Raw genomic sequence first — 14951 nt, 5'->3', positions numbered from 1 at the left:
ATGAAGGATTAGTCCTGAGTGAAACTCTATCCTTATGGAAAACTAGGTAAGGATGACGAACACAAAGGGCTTGAAGTTCAGAAACTCTCCTCGCTGAAGTAATGGCCACCAGAAAAAGGGTTTTCCAAGTAAGCAATTTCAAGGAACAGGAAGCTGCCGGTTCAAAGGGAGACAGTATCAGGGAAGCTAGGATCAAATTTAAGTCCCACGGAGGCGGGGGATCTCTCACTGGAGGCCTGAGCATGATTGTTCCTTTCAGAAAGGCTTTGCAAAGCTTATGGGACATGATGCTGGTTTCTGACAGGCCCGTATGGAAATTGGAGATTGCCACTAATTGAACTCTAATGGTGGCCGAAGAGGAGCCTGTTTGAAAAAGTTCTGCTAAAAAATCCAGAACGTTATGGACAGGGGCCGTGAAGGGATCTATATTTCTAGCCTCTGCCCAGAAAGAGAAACGTTTCCACTTACTAGCATAAGTCTTCCTGGTTTTAGGTTTGTGCGAAGAAAGGATAATCTCACGCACTGAATTGGAAATACTGGGAAGCCTGGCTAAGGTTGGAAGTGGAGCAACCAAGCAGTGAGGTTGAGAGACTGAAGAGATGGATGCAGCCTGCCCGACTGATGGATCAGGAGGTCCGGAACTGGGTCCAGATTCCAAGGCTGCTCTAGAAGGTGACGATGCAGGAATGGGAACCAGATCTGTCGAGGCCAGTAGGGGGTAATGAGGATCATCCTGCAACCCGGCACGGTAGCTTTCTGAATTAGTTTGGGAATTAGTGGAAAGGGTGGGAATGCATACAGTAGTCCCTGGGGCCAATCGTGAACTAGAGTGTCTCTGGGGGAGTGTCCGGGAAGAGGGAAGAGTGAAGAAACTGTCACACTTGCTGTTGAGAGGAGTTGCGAAAAGGTCGCAGCAAGGCTGACCCCATTTGTGGAAGATTTTGTCCGCTACTGTCCGGTTGAGAGACCACTCGTGAGGCATGAGAATAGCTCTGCTTAGCCTGTCCGCTATGACGTTGGACTTCCCAGGGATGTGCTTTGCTGTCAGAAACCATTGAGAGGAGATCGCCCACTGCCATAGTCTGAGTGCTTCTCGACATAAGGGATATGACTTGGTTCCGCCCTGCTTGTTGATGTACCACACTACAGACATATTGTCTGTCTGAATTGCAATGGTCCCAGTGGGTAGAGAGTTCTGAAGAGCTTGCCATGCTAAAAGCACTGCCCTCATCTCCAAGACGTTTATGTGCAAGTGGAACTCGTGGTTTGCCAGATGCCCTGGACAGTCCTGCCCTGAAAATGCCCCCCCACCCGATCAGGGAGGCATCCGTGGTCACCGTGGCAACTGGAGGAGGAAGGACAAATGGTCTGCCCTGGGGTACTGATTGAGAGACCATCCACCAAGTCAATTAGTCTTTGCATGACTGTGTGATTATTATTTTGTGAGACAAAGGAAGTTGTTGAAAGGACCATTGGGTGAAAATCATCCACTGGAGAATCCTCATGTGAAAACGAGTCAGGGGAACTAATAAGATCGCTGCTGCCATGAGACCCAAGGTTTTTAGGACGAATCTGGCCTGAATCTTTCTGCATCCTAATAATACCTGTACATGTCGACGAATGTCTGTCACTCTGTCTACTGGAAGCCTTGCGGACAGATCATTCGTATTTAATCTTGCAACTATAAGACTGACAAGGCAACAATGCAGACTTTTCGAAATTTATTGAGATACCTAGGTTGGAGCACGTTTGGATGGTATAATCCCTGGCTCTCAGCAATTGATGTCTGGTGGTAGCAGTAAGGAGCCAGTCGTCTAGATATGGAAACACCTGGAATCCTTGCCGTCTCAGGTGAGCGGTAACCACTGCCATGCATTTGGTGAACACCCTGGGGGCTGTGGTGAGACCAAGGGGCAGGGCTCTGAACTGGTAATGACTGACTCCCAGCCGGAAGCGGAGAAACCTTCTGGAACACCTGTCCATTTTGATGTGGTAGTACACATCCTGAAGACCTGTGGAGCACATCCAATTGTCCTGACCCAAAAAGTTTAGAATGGAATGAAGCGTGACCATCCGGAACTTCGTTCTTTGAACAGACTTGTTTAGTCTGCTGAGATCCAAAATGGGTCTCCAGTCCCCTATCTTTTTTGGTACCAAAAAGAACTTTGAGTAAATTCCAGATCCTTGCTGGTCTGCTGAGATATGTTGGATGGCCTGTTTTTTTAGCAGTCTTGAAATTTCTTGTACTGCCTGTTCCCGTAGACTGGGTGGAACATCTGTGATGGGGTTGTTTGATCTTAAGGGGGTGTGGACAAATGGGATTTTGTAACCTCCGGATATGACAGACTATACCCATCTGTCTCGAGTGATGAGACACCAGGCTTCTGGGTACAGAGACAACTTCCCTCGACTGCCTCCGAAGGCGGACAGCCGGGCAGCCCCTCAGGGGTGCTGCAAGGGCTCGTCAGAGAAAGATTCTCTGCTGCCCTGATTCTGCGGACCCCCTCTGCCCCGCGGGCGGCATCTATTGTTGTTCCCTCCTCTGCCTCTCGAGGGAAACTTGCCACGTGTGTCAGGCACGGCTCCCTGGGGTTTCCGGAACCACATCTTTCCACTCTTCTGACCCTTAGGGTATGGTCTAGAGGGAGTGGAAAAATGGACTCCCACGGCAGAGAGAGTCTTGCCTTCCTGCTCACACCTGGTAAGTGTATCTTTCACCTGAGGTCCAAACAGAGCCGAACCATCAAAGGGGGTGTCAGTGAAAGACGCCTTGAAGGGATCAGCGAAGTTACATAACCGCATCCAGGCATGTCTTCTCAAAGCCATGCCTGTGCGTGCGGCTCTACTCGCTCCATCAGCCGCATATGAAATGAGCAGCATGGAGGAGTTAACGATAGAATTAAGAGTTGCCAGCTGGGAGTTTATCTTGTCTGGAGCCCCCGCAGCTGATGGATCTTGCAGGGCATCTCCTAGCTCCTTGAGGAGATCCCTCTGAAGAGGGGTGAAGTGGCACAAATAATTCAACGACCGCATGGAGAAGGTTGCTGAGGAAAACATCCGCTTCCTGTATCTATCCATCATCCTAGACTCTTTATTAGGGGGATGGACAGGTACAGAAGTGTCAGCCAACTCCTTTTTCATGGCAGCTGCTACCACCATGGCATCAACGGGGACACCCTTTGTCAAAAACTGTTTATCTTGAGGGGCCGTAATAAACTTAGTGGGCCTGCGGGGGGGTTGGTTCCAGTGTGTCCGGAGCTGACCACGCCTTTCGAGCCACCACTTCCATTAATGGATCGAAAGGCGGAGACACCCAGGAGGTGGAGGGGTGAGAACCAAACGCATCCAAGTTTACCGACTCATCCTCAGAAGGGTTAAGGGCAGACCAGTTCCCCCTCTGCTTAAGGATCTTAAGGATGTCTGAGAAAGAGACTTCTTCAGAGGGGGATCTTGGGGACCCTTCCGAATCCTCCAAGTCAGTATCTGACGTGACAGACTCTGGGGAGTCAACATGTTTCCGCTTACATTTCCTCTTTCAAGGGGGCTCCTCTGAAATCTCAGGGGAGGCCTCGGAAGAGGAAGATACACCCAGTGGGGTGACCTGGAGCGTTTGATCCCCTTGCTAGGGGTCTGGAGGAGGGGCAGAGATCGAAGCAGGCACCCTGGGGGGAGGAGCTTAAGGGGCTGATCGAGGTGCAGACTCAGAATTCAGCACACTCTTCATGGCCTCGAAGGAGCTCCTGTGTAGCAGAGAAGAGGGTCCCTGCTCCGAAGAGACAAGAAAATCTCCTCCGGCACCGAAAGGGATGGCTCCGAGGCCGATGTAGGAGCCAAGCTTACCTGCGCCGAGGCTCCAAGAGGGAGAACGGGGTCAGACAAGGGTCCGATGCCACTCGCCCCCTCAGAGCCGACGAGGTAGTCTTGGAGCCCAGATCCCTCCAAGGACAGCACCATTGAAGAAATCGGAGCCGATGAAGGAGCCGAAAAGGGAAGCATCGGCACAGACGTTTCCAGGATCCAAGCCCCAACAAGCTCCGGCTCCGAACTGACAGGAGAAGACGAAGGAGGAACTACTTCAGAAACAGGAACAGCCACAGCCTGATGAGGAGGGCTAGTTAACATTTTAGCCAGGGCCTGCGATTTGAGGAGTCTACTAACCGCTCTCTCCAAGTCATGATTCGATAGCCTCAAGGACCGAGAAGAGTGGGACTGATGGCTCCTTTCAGAGTGTAGCAAAGGCGATCCTGGAGCCGAGCGAATCGACTCTAGGGATGGCAACCTGGATTGCTTATGGCTCCCTGACTGCTAAGAGACCAAGGTCGGAGCCGAGAGAGATTTAGATACTTCGGCTCCGGCCAGAACCGAAATTGATGAATACGACCTGAGCGGCAAACGAGATCTGGGGGTCTGGCGCCAGGCATTGTGGGATATAGGGAGGCCTCGAGCCAGTAAGTAGCTCTCGAGTTTTAGAAAATAGCTGTGTCGGAGCCGAAGGTCGGCTCCATACCCAACCAGCAAGAATGAAGGCGAGAGAGACAACTTAACATCATACTTTGGGAAGGAAAAAAGGATTCGTTCTGAGAGAGATTCTGTCTTTGTGAAAAAGGGAAGTAAATAGTGTGGGAAGAAATAGCCAAGGAATTGTTATGGCTAGGCTTTTTAAAGGCCCTAGGGCCGGATAGCCTAGTACCAACCTATGAACCTATGAGCTTATAAATAAGTGGGACGTATGGACAGAGCCTGAAGTTCTGAAACCCTCCTAGCTGAAGTAATGACTACCAAAAAGGCTGTTTTCCAGGTTAGAAATTTTAGTTGGCAAGAAGAAGCTGGTTTGTATGGTGGGAGAATCAGAGTAGACAGTACCAAACTGAGGTCCTAAGGAGGTGGTGGTTCCCTTATTGGAGGCCTTAGTAAAAATGTACCTCTCAGAGAAGCTTTGCACCATCTGTGAGACATTATTTTTGATCCTATGTCTCCTTTCTGGTAGTTAGATATGGCAGGTAATTGAACTCATATGATAGCTGCTGCTGCGTGCCTTCATTAAAAATTTCTGCTAAGAAATCTAAAATTGTAATTATGTGGACTGTAAAGGGGTCTATGTGATGCTTGGAAGCCCAACAAGAAAACCTTGTCCATTTGCTAGCATACAGCTTTCTAGTTGTTGACTTATGAGATGAAATTAGAATGCGTCTCACTGCAGGAGATATGTCTGGAAGCCTGGCTACGATTGGAAGTGGAGCAGCCAAGCTGTCAGCTTGAGGGTTTGGATAGAAGGATGGAGCGTTCCAGGCTGCTGAGTCGGAAGATCTGGTACTGGGTCCAGAATCCATACCTCTTCCCGGAGATGGGGCCATAGGAAAGGAAAACAGATTTTCTAGGCCAGTACAGAGCGATGAGTATTAACCTGCAACTCAACAATTTGGCTTTCTGTAGAACTTTGGGGATTAGTGGGAACGGGGGAAAGGTATAAAGGAATCCCAGGGGCCAATTGTGAATGAGTGCATCCCTTGGTGAATCCCCTGGAGGAGGGATCAGGGCAAGGTAGATGCTGCATTTGGTGTTCATGGACGTGGCAAACAGGTCGCAGCAAGGCTGGCCCCACTTGTGAAAAATCTGGTTTGCAATTTCCTGTTTTAGGGACCACTCGTGAGGCATCAGAATTGTTCTGCTCAATTTGTTCACTATCATGTTGGATTTCCCCAGAATATACACTGCGATCAGAAAACGTTGGGAAGAGACTGCCCATTGCCATACTTTTTGAGCCTCTCGACACAGGGAGTAGGCTCTGGTTCAGCCTTGTTGATATACCACACAACCGACATACTGTCTGTCTGTACTGCAATCGTCCCTGGTGGAAGAGAGTTCTGGAATGCCTGCAACTCCAGAAGCACCACTCTCATTTCTAGGACATTGGCAAGTGGTACTCATGTTCCTGCCAAGTTCCTTGGACGATCTTTCCCAGATAATGTCCCGCCGCCCTATCTGAGAAGCATCCGTGGTCACTGTGGCTAATGGTTGAGGGACAGTGAATGGCCTGCCTAGAGTTACCTGCATGGATTGAAGCCACCAGCATAGATCTTTTTTGAAGGAGTCTGTTATGAAGATCTTGTGGGACATGGGTAGCTCCTGCATAGACCACTGAGCGAAGAGTAGCCACTGTAGGATTCTCATACGTAGACGTGCTAAATGTACTAGCATTATAGCATCTGCCATGGTGCCCAAGACCTTTAGAACAAACTTTGCCTGTGCTTTCTTTCTCAAGAGTAAGATGGACACTTGATGGTGCAGTGTCTGTACTTTGTCATGAGGCAGTTTTGCTACCATGTTTTGTTAGCTCTGCTCCTATGAATGTAATATGCTGTGATGGCAACAAAGCAGATTTTTCGAAATTTATGGTCCCATTTCTGAGCATAGATGAATGGTGGTGTGTCTTGCTTCGGTTAGTAGATGTTCGGTGGTGGCGGTCAGGAGCCATTCGTCTAAGTATGGAAACACCTGGAATCCTAGACGCCTCAGGTGAGCCGTGACTACTGCCATGCATTTGGTAAACACTCTGGGGGCTGTAGTGAGACCAAAGGGCAGAGCTCAGAATTGGTAATGACTGGCTCCCAGCCATAAGCATAGATGTCTCCTGGATCATTTGTCCATTTTTATGTGGTAGTACACATCCTGAAGACTGACTGAGCATATCCAATTGTCTTGTCCCACAAAAGTGTGTACAGACTGCAGTGTCACCATCCAGAACTTAGATTTATTTAAGGACTTGTTCAGCCTGCTGAGATCCAAGATGGGTTTCCAGTCCCGTTTTCTTTGGAACGAAATAGAACCTTGAGTAAGTTCCGGATCCGATTTGGTCTGCGGGGACTTCTTGGATGGCTCTTTTTCTTAGCAACCTTTGTATCTCCAGGGTTGCTTGATCCCTTTGACAAGGTGGAATGTCTGGGACTGATCTTGTTTGTGCTGGTGGGGTGGTGAAGGGCATGTTGTATCACATAGATATAATTGACTGTACCCATTTGTCTTGAGTGATGTTTAGCCAAGCTTTTGGGTACAGCGATAGTATGCCCCCGACTGCCTCCAGAGGTGGACAGGCAGGCCTCCTTTCAGGAGCGCTGGAAGGGTCTGCCAGAGAACGTATCTCTGTCTCCCTGATTTTGCAGAACCCCTCTGCCGTGAGGTTGGCATCTTCCATTGTTACTCCCCCCTCTGCCTCTGGGGGGAAGATTCACCATGTGCATCTGGCGAAGCTCTTTGGGATTTACGGAACCACATTTCTCGCACTTCTGGCCTTTGGGATAAGGTCCGGTAGGGAGGGAAAAATGTACTCCCACGGCAGACATGAGTTTTGCCTTCTTATTCGCACCTGGTCAGAGTCTTTTTAACTTTTGGCCCGAACAAGGACGAGCCGTCAAAAGGGGAGTTAGTGAAGGAAGACTTGAAGGGCTCAGCAAATTTGCAAAGCCGCATCCAGGAATGCCTCCTCAGAGCGATTCCTCTACCAGCTGCCCTACTCGCAACATCAGCTGCATAACAGATGAGCTGCATAGAGGAGTTGACTACTGCATTTAAGGTAGCAAGCTGGCCTATCACCTTGTCTAGAACCCCTCCAGCTGTAGAACCTTGGAGGGCATCACCTAGCCCCTTTAGGAGATCCCTCTGAAGTCTGGTAAAATGGGTCAAATAGTTCAGCGATCCGAGTGTAAAAGCCGCCGATGAGAACGTATGCTTCCCATACTCCATCATTTGAGATTCCTTATTCAATGCATGGACAGATGAAGAAGTCTCAGCTAACTCCTTTTAGGTGGCTGCTGCCACTACCATAGCATCTTGTGGGACACCTTTTGTTAAGAAGTCTTTGTCCGATGGTGCAGTTATAAATTTGTTGGGCCTCCTCGGAACAGGTTCCACGGATTCTGGAGAGCCCCATGCCTTTTGACTAACAACGTTGAGGAGCTGGTCGAATGGTGGAGACACTTAAGAGGTGGAGGGTCGAGACCGAAACACCTCCAGGTATACAGACTCATCTTCAGAAGGGGTAAGGGGCTTCCAGCCGCCTCTCTGCTTCAGGATCTCTAGGATGTCTGAGAAGGAGACATCCTCAGAGGGTGACCGTGGGGACTCTTCTGAATCATCTAGGTCAGTAAATCTGAAGTGACAGACTCCGCAGGGGAGTCTAGATGTTTCCTCTTACATGTTCTCTTCTGAGGGACCTCGCCGGAGGGATCCTCTGCGGGTGGTTTCAGAAGAGAGTGACTCACCCAATGGGACATCCTGGGGCATCGGTTCTCTACGCCTGGGAGAGGGATGGTAGAGAGGCAGACACCGGCACTTTTGGGGGAAGAGTGCTTGTATGTGACAGATGAGCTGTCGGGGTGACAGCACACTCCTCATCACCTCAAAGGCACCACGGACCCAGGTCCAAAGGAGCCTCCGGCTCTTAAGAGCCAGGAAACTCCTCATGCACCAAGGAGTTGGGCTCCGAGGCAGATGTAGGCGCCGAACTCACCCATGCAAATGCCCTGAGAGGCAGATTCGGATCCGACAAAGGTCCGATCCAACTCTCCTCCCCAGACCCGATGGGGGAGAATCAGCTCCCATACCCTTAGACAGAAGATGGTACCGAAGAGGTCAGAGCAGACGTCAGGATCGAAAACCATGCGGTGAGTCTCAGACCAGATAGTTCCACCACAAATATATCCAAGGACTCCTGCTCCGAAACCACTCGGGTCAGAGAAGGAATAAAAGAACGGATAGTAGCAGTTGTCGGTTCCAATTTCTTTTGGGCTAGACTTGAAAGGATCTTGGCCAGAGTCAGAGTCTGAAGCAACCTCCTGACCACCCACTCTATGTCGTCATCTGAGAGACTCCTAGAGGATCGAGAGGACGGGGATGAGGACTTGACACTACCAGCCACTGACTGTAAGATTGGTGACTGAGAAGACTGGCTCCAAGGCTGAGGACCAGCTCCGTATACGGCTTCTAGTCAGTTCCGACAAAACTGAAGGAACCGAAGGAGTTGTCTTTCTGGGCCTGAAAGCCTTCAAGTCCAAAGTCATATCCTTAGATGGCTTTCTTGCCACCTCAGAAGCAGGAGTCGAAGAAGAAGCTCTTTTCGTTGACGTGTCAGACTTTGGGGATTGAGATGATTTGGAGGAGGTCTGGTTCCCTTCTAGTGCCTCAGCAAATGGAACTTTAAGCAATCCCCTCACTAAAGGTTTATTTTTACATTCCTGCAGGACCCTATAACTAAACCCATGACAAATTGAACACGAGTCTTGAAGGTGTACCGTACCTAAACAGTAGACACAGCTAGTGTGCCCGTCAGTTAAAGACATTTTCTGAGAAAAGGAATCACAATTTTTGAAGCCTGACTGCTTCACTTCTTTCCCTTCTTTGGACATAGCGATAAACAACAAAAACAAACACTGCCCAGGAAACTAGATTAAAGAGAATAATAACAAGGCTACCAAAAACTATTAAACACACCACACTATAAAAGTTAGATTAAAAGCTGCATATAAAACTGCTACTCTACTTTTTTTTTTTTTGTCAAAAAGGAAAGAAAAATGGGGCTAGAGGAGAGGTCTCTAACTAAAATGACGATCTCCTCTAGCCAGAGACGTCTCTAACTTAAATGACAAAACCTCTTAGGGAAAGGAAGTAGAAAAAGGGGAGCCTCTAATTTAAATGGGCTAAAGAAGGAAAGACAGAAAAAATGAACCCTCTAACATAAACGGGTTCGTTAAGGATAAAGTTAAAGTTTTAGAGAACGGGATAGGGAAATGTAGGCCTAACAAAAGCGAAAGCCAGTCACAACAAAAAACAACAAGCGAAAACTTAGGAATTCACCATAAACTGAGACCTAAATACACTGCAATTTAACCAAACAACAGTTATACAAAATATGGCTAGTTTGCAAAGGAGGGCACAACCTGGTTTCCTTTTGTTTGCTGATGTACCACATGAATGTGGTATTGTCTAAAACCAGTCTGAAGAGGTCCTTGAGGCCAAAGATCATTCAAAGAGTCGAGTGCCTTGATAAGGGCAAGCATCTCAGACTCCTAGATATTTATGTGCTTGCATCTGTCCTTGCTGTCCCACACCCCCTGCACTTTTATTCCTCTTGAAATTGTTCCCCAAGAAAAGTCTGAAACGTCTGTGGTGACTGATTGCTTTGGAGCAGGAAAGGAGAAGGGGAGACCTGGATTTAAGTACATCTGTTCTTTCCACCAAAAGACTTTTCTTCTGACAAACCCCAGCACTGGTATTTGAAAAGATAAAGGGCTCTGATGCAGGGACCAATGAGATTTCAGATACCACTGTAACTTTCTCGTGTGGAGTCTTCCCAGATGAATTTACGAGAATCGTACTGCGGTGGTGGTGCTGTGGTAGCGTTGCCGCCTCACAGTTAGACGTTGCCCGTTTGATTTTCAGTTAGAGCGTCTTCTGTGTGGCAACATGTGTGAATGGGTGTTCCTTCGTTGAAGGTTGTGCATTAGGCCCAGCAAGCCAGCACGTAAAACTCTTCTGCCAATCATTAGCGGACCGGAGTGCTGCTGTGGCGACCCCTAACCGGGAAAAGCCGAAAGACACAAACAATAGATCCAACAAGACCCAAAATCCTGATGTATTCCCTCACAGTGACCGAAGTCTGACTAGAAAACCTTAAACACATATTTAAATAAGGGTCTGTTTTCACCTGTGGAAGAAAAGCTCTTTGAACTGAAGTGTCTAGTTGACATCCTGTGAACACAATCCTGCTTGCAGGAGTCGAGAAACACTTTTGACTGTTCCCTTGGAATCCCAACTTGCGTAAGGGATCTCTCACGCAAGAGACAGAATCTTGACACTTTGAAAAAAATAAGCAAGTCATCTTAATATGGAAAATGTGGATATTCAGTAGCCTGCAATGAGCTGTAATTGAAGCTAAACACTTTGTGAACACTCTTGGTGCAGTGGATAGTCAAAAGATTAAGGTAGAGAATTGATAATGTGATTCAAACACACAAAACCTTAAGAAATATCTGAAGTCTGGATGAATAGGGATGTGATGATAAGCATCTTGTAAGTCTAGTGTTGCCAAGAAATTTGAGAGAGGAAGGAGGGATAAGAGTCTGTGAATTGACACCATTTTGAACTAGGGCACTATCATAAACAAGTTTAGGAAAGAAAGATCCAGAAACTGGTCATCAAGCATTTTCTGTCTTTGGCACTAGGAGCATCCATGAATAAAAAAAAAAAAACATTCTCATTTAAAAAGGAGGAACTGGTTCCATCTATCCTTGGGACAGCATGTGATGAAAGACAGGTGGAAACAACAAAGTCTGATCTGGAGGGTGAGGAATTACCCCCTGGAAAAGAGGAACATCCTCCCACTGCCATATGTAACCCTGAGGAATGATATTCATAACCCATTTGTCTGAAGCAATCTGTTGCCAAAGAGTAAATGGAGATTAAGACTTTCTGGAAGAAAAGGGGGACCAGGATGGGAGTGGGCTTTGGTCACAAAGTTTCAAACAGTCATTCAGACATATCAGACTGTCCTTGGTTTTGGGAGGTTAGACTTTTTTTGGAACTCTCTTGCCATTCCTTTTTAAATATCTATTTACATGAATTTTGTTGAGACTGTTTATTCTGGTTTTCTGCCAAAAAATGAAAGAAGAGAAAGAAAATATCTTGGACAATTTGCAAAGGAGCGCTGGAAAATGTTAGAGATTCTCTGGATCAGTTTGACCCTTTCATCACACTTTTTGATCACCTCTGCAGCAGATAGGCAAACACAATCTCTATCCAAGGGAGAATAAAAATCTCGTTTTAACATCATCTGGAAGGTTCTGAGAATGCTGCCATGCAAACTTCCTAAAAGCATCAACAGTAGCCATAGCCCTGGAATAAGTATCAATAGAGTCATACACACACTGCAAACAATAAGTAGTGACTTGTGCAAAAAAGAAACTAAGTTAACCAACAAAGTTTTTTTTTTCTTTTCAAGATGAAAGTGCAGATAAAACATTCCTCATACTTTCACAATTTTCTGAGGGACTGAGAAACATCGGGGTTCTCCCCACTGACAACACTGGTGCCCTCCAGCAATGGTCTCAGAGAAAAAGAATCAGAAAGAGAATCAGAAACTGAGCTCTCCTCAGAGTCTGAATCAGAAGCATAAGGAAAAATAAAGGAATCTATTGCTGCATCTTCCTGTACAGATTCAGAATCTTGAATCACTTCAGGAAAAGAGGAATCCCTCTTTCTTTTACCAGAAAAGTACAGTTGTGTAAAATCTTACCATAGCAGTAGATGTCTTTCTCTTCACTGTTGCAGTATTCATAACCGAAGGGATATCCTACCAAAGACAACCCAATGTCCAGCCAGTATACCAAAGCCTTTAATACTTACAGATGTAGTATGTCACACGTATGCTCCCCAAGCAAGGCATTGGGCATAAAGGTGATATATGGATGCACACACTCAGAACTGAAAAAGTCCCAGAAGGAACACAATGCCCCTAAGGACAAGGGAAAAAATGTGAATCCAGAAGGCGAACAGTTCCTCAGCCAGGAGGGCAAGAAAGAATAGGCTAGAGAAAAGGGGGCAGGAGGGAGCAAATACTGCAACAGTGAAGAGAAGGATCTACACTATTATGATAAAATTTTACACAACTGTACTATGTCCTTCCATATCACTGCTGCGGTATTCATAATGAAAGGAAAGAGTACAAAAGCTCAAGAAGCTGCCTGGACAGATAACAAGGAATAGCCCTCTAGAAACCCATGCAGGACAGCACTGGCAAAGCCAGCTCTGGCCCTGGAAATAACATCCAACTTGTAATGCTTAGTGAAGGTATGAACAGAGGATCAAGTAGCAGCCTCAAGGGTGGAATTGGTATACAGCCCCTTGAATAAAGCACCACATGAGGCAACAGCCCTGGTAGAATGAACCTTTATTGATGAGGAAAGACATTTACTATAAAAAGAATAACAAAACGAAATGGCCTTAAAAATCCAGGAAGAGATGGTTTACTTAGAAACAGCCAAACCTAAGGACCTGGATGAGAAGACACAAAAAGCTGTTCAGATCTGCTAATAGCTTTAATATCGGAGCTGTCTATGCAAATCCAAGGTGTGAAGAACCTTCTCAATGGCAGACTGAGGAGAAGGAAAAAAAGAAGGCAGACGTATGGACTGATTACCCATTATAGAATACAACGCCCCATTTGGTATGTACCTCTCAAGACATCTGCAACAACTAAAAGAATCACAGGCCTAAAGCAGATGCCCTACGCTGACCGCCTTAAACTCCAGCTATACTCTGTCGCATATCGTCTACTCAGAGGCAATCTCTGCTTAACATACAAGGCCATGTCAAACCCACAGCTGTTGGACATGCTACACTTAAAGAAATCCCAATCCCTCAGAGCCACACGCTCCAGGGATCTAAACCTTGTCATCACAATAAACAAAACATGCTGGAGGGATAGGTTCCTGACCCAGAGACTCCCCAGACTCTGGAATAGACTGCCCATACATGTCAAGCAGAGTGCCTCTTTGGTCCTCTTCAAAAGGAACCTTGACGATTGGATGGGAGAAAGGAAATTCACCCCGGGGATCACATCAGTCGCCCTGCTAGACAGTGGTCCAGGGAAGTAAATAGTGTGGGAAGAAATAGCCAGGGAATTGTTACGGCTAGGCTTGTATAGGCCCTAGGGCTGATAGCCCAGTACCAACCTATGAACCTAAAGGACAACTCACTGACCACAAAAGGGTTAGTACAAACAGACACCCTCTCTCTATGGAAAACTAAGAAAGGAGGAATAGCCATGATGGCCTGAACTTCAGACACTCTCTTTGCTGAACTGAGAGCCAAAAAAACAGTCTTCCAAGTACAATGTTATAAGGAAGCTGAAAAAGCAGGCTCAAAATGAGCCTAAATCAATTTTTCAAGTGCAAAACTAAGGTCCCAGGAAGGTAGAATAGGCTTTCTGGAATGTGTGATAAGAAGGACGCCTTTAAGAAATTGCTTGACCTCAAATCTAGAGACTAGAGAAGGAGTCAAGGGCAGACTAGCAAAAACTGGTGACAGGGGAACTTTAACTGAAGAATATGTTAACCTAGCATGGAGAATATCATACAAATGAGAGAGAACCATAGAAAACTCCACAGACAGGGGATACTGAAGGCAAGGAGGTACCAGATAGAAAATCTTCTCCATTAGGACATATATGAATTCCTGGTAGTGGGTTTCCTGTCCTTCTGCAGGACACAAAGCATATTCTCAGAAAAGAGGTACATATAAAGGATCAAAACCCCATCACAAACAGCATCAGCTGAAGAGTGGACAAGTGAGGATGGATGACAGACCCCATGTCTTGTGTGACAAGATGTGAGGTAACTTTTGGTGACTGCCCCTGGCCAAGTGAGAAAGAAGGGGGAGCCAGTGCTGTTTGTAAAAAAGTGAGTCAATAGCAGGATTTTGGGAGTGTCCTGCCTGATCTTCTGCAAGACTCGTGGTAACAGAGGAAGGGGAGGGAAGGCATACGGAAAAGTATAGTTGTATACACTCATCATAAATGTAGATGTTCGAGTGTATTCACTGTTGCAGTCATCACCTGTGGGTTATCCCTGCTGTGGTAGCCCTCAGCCAGCCCGAATACCAGAGACAATGTTTTTCTGTGTCGGCTGATTTCACCTGTAGTATGACGTCAGGTCATCAGTGCTATAAAGCAAGGCAGCTGACGCCATTACATCAGTTTTTCTTGCCCTAACCTGTCAGAAGCACAGGAAAATATGGTAAAGTGGTCCTGGTGGCTAAAGGCCACCGTGGGAAGCTATGTCTCCCTAGGGAAAGAGGATATAAGGGGGAAGAAGGGAGGGAAACCAGGACTGTAACAGTGAAGACATTCAAACATCTACGTTTATGGCAAGTGTACACAACTGTACTATGTTCTTCGTGTT

The 14951-nt window shown here is 46.8% G+C and overlaps 1 protein-coding gene across 1 annotated transcript in view; it reads right to left on the bottom strand.

The window, feature by feature from the left end:
• CPLANE1 (ciliogenesis and planar polarity effector 1) overlaps positions 1-14951 on the bottom strand; it is a 4248669-nt gene that overhangs the window by 3309361 nt on the left and 924357 nt on the right. The gene's annotated exons all lie outside the window — the stretch shown is intronic.

This window comes from Protopterus annectens, chromosome 1.part0 (genome assembly GCF_019279795.1).
Source record: "Protopterus annectens isolate FY-2018-M chromosome 1.part0, PAN1.0, whole genome shotgun sequence".
NCBI classification, from domain to species: Eukaryota; Metazoa; Chordata; order Ceratodontiformes; family Protopteridae; genus Protopterus; species Protopterus annectens.
This window is presented reverse-complemented; position numbering and strand designations above follow the sequence as displayed.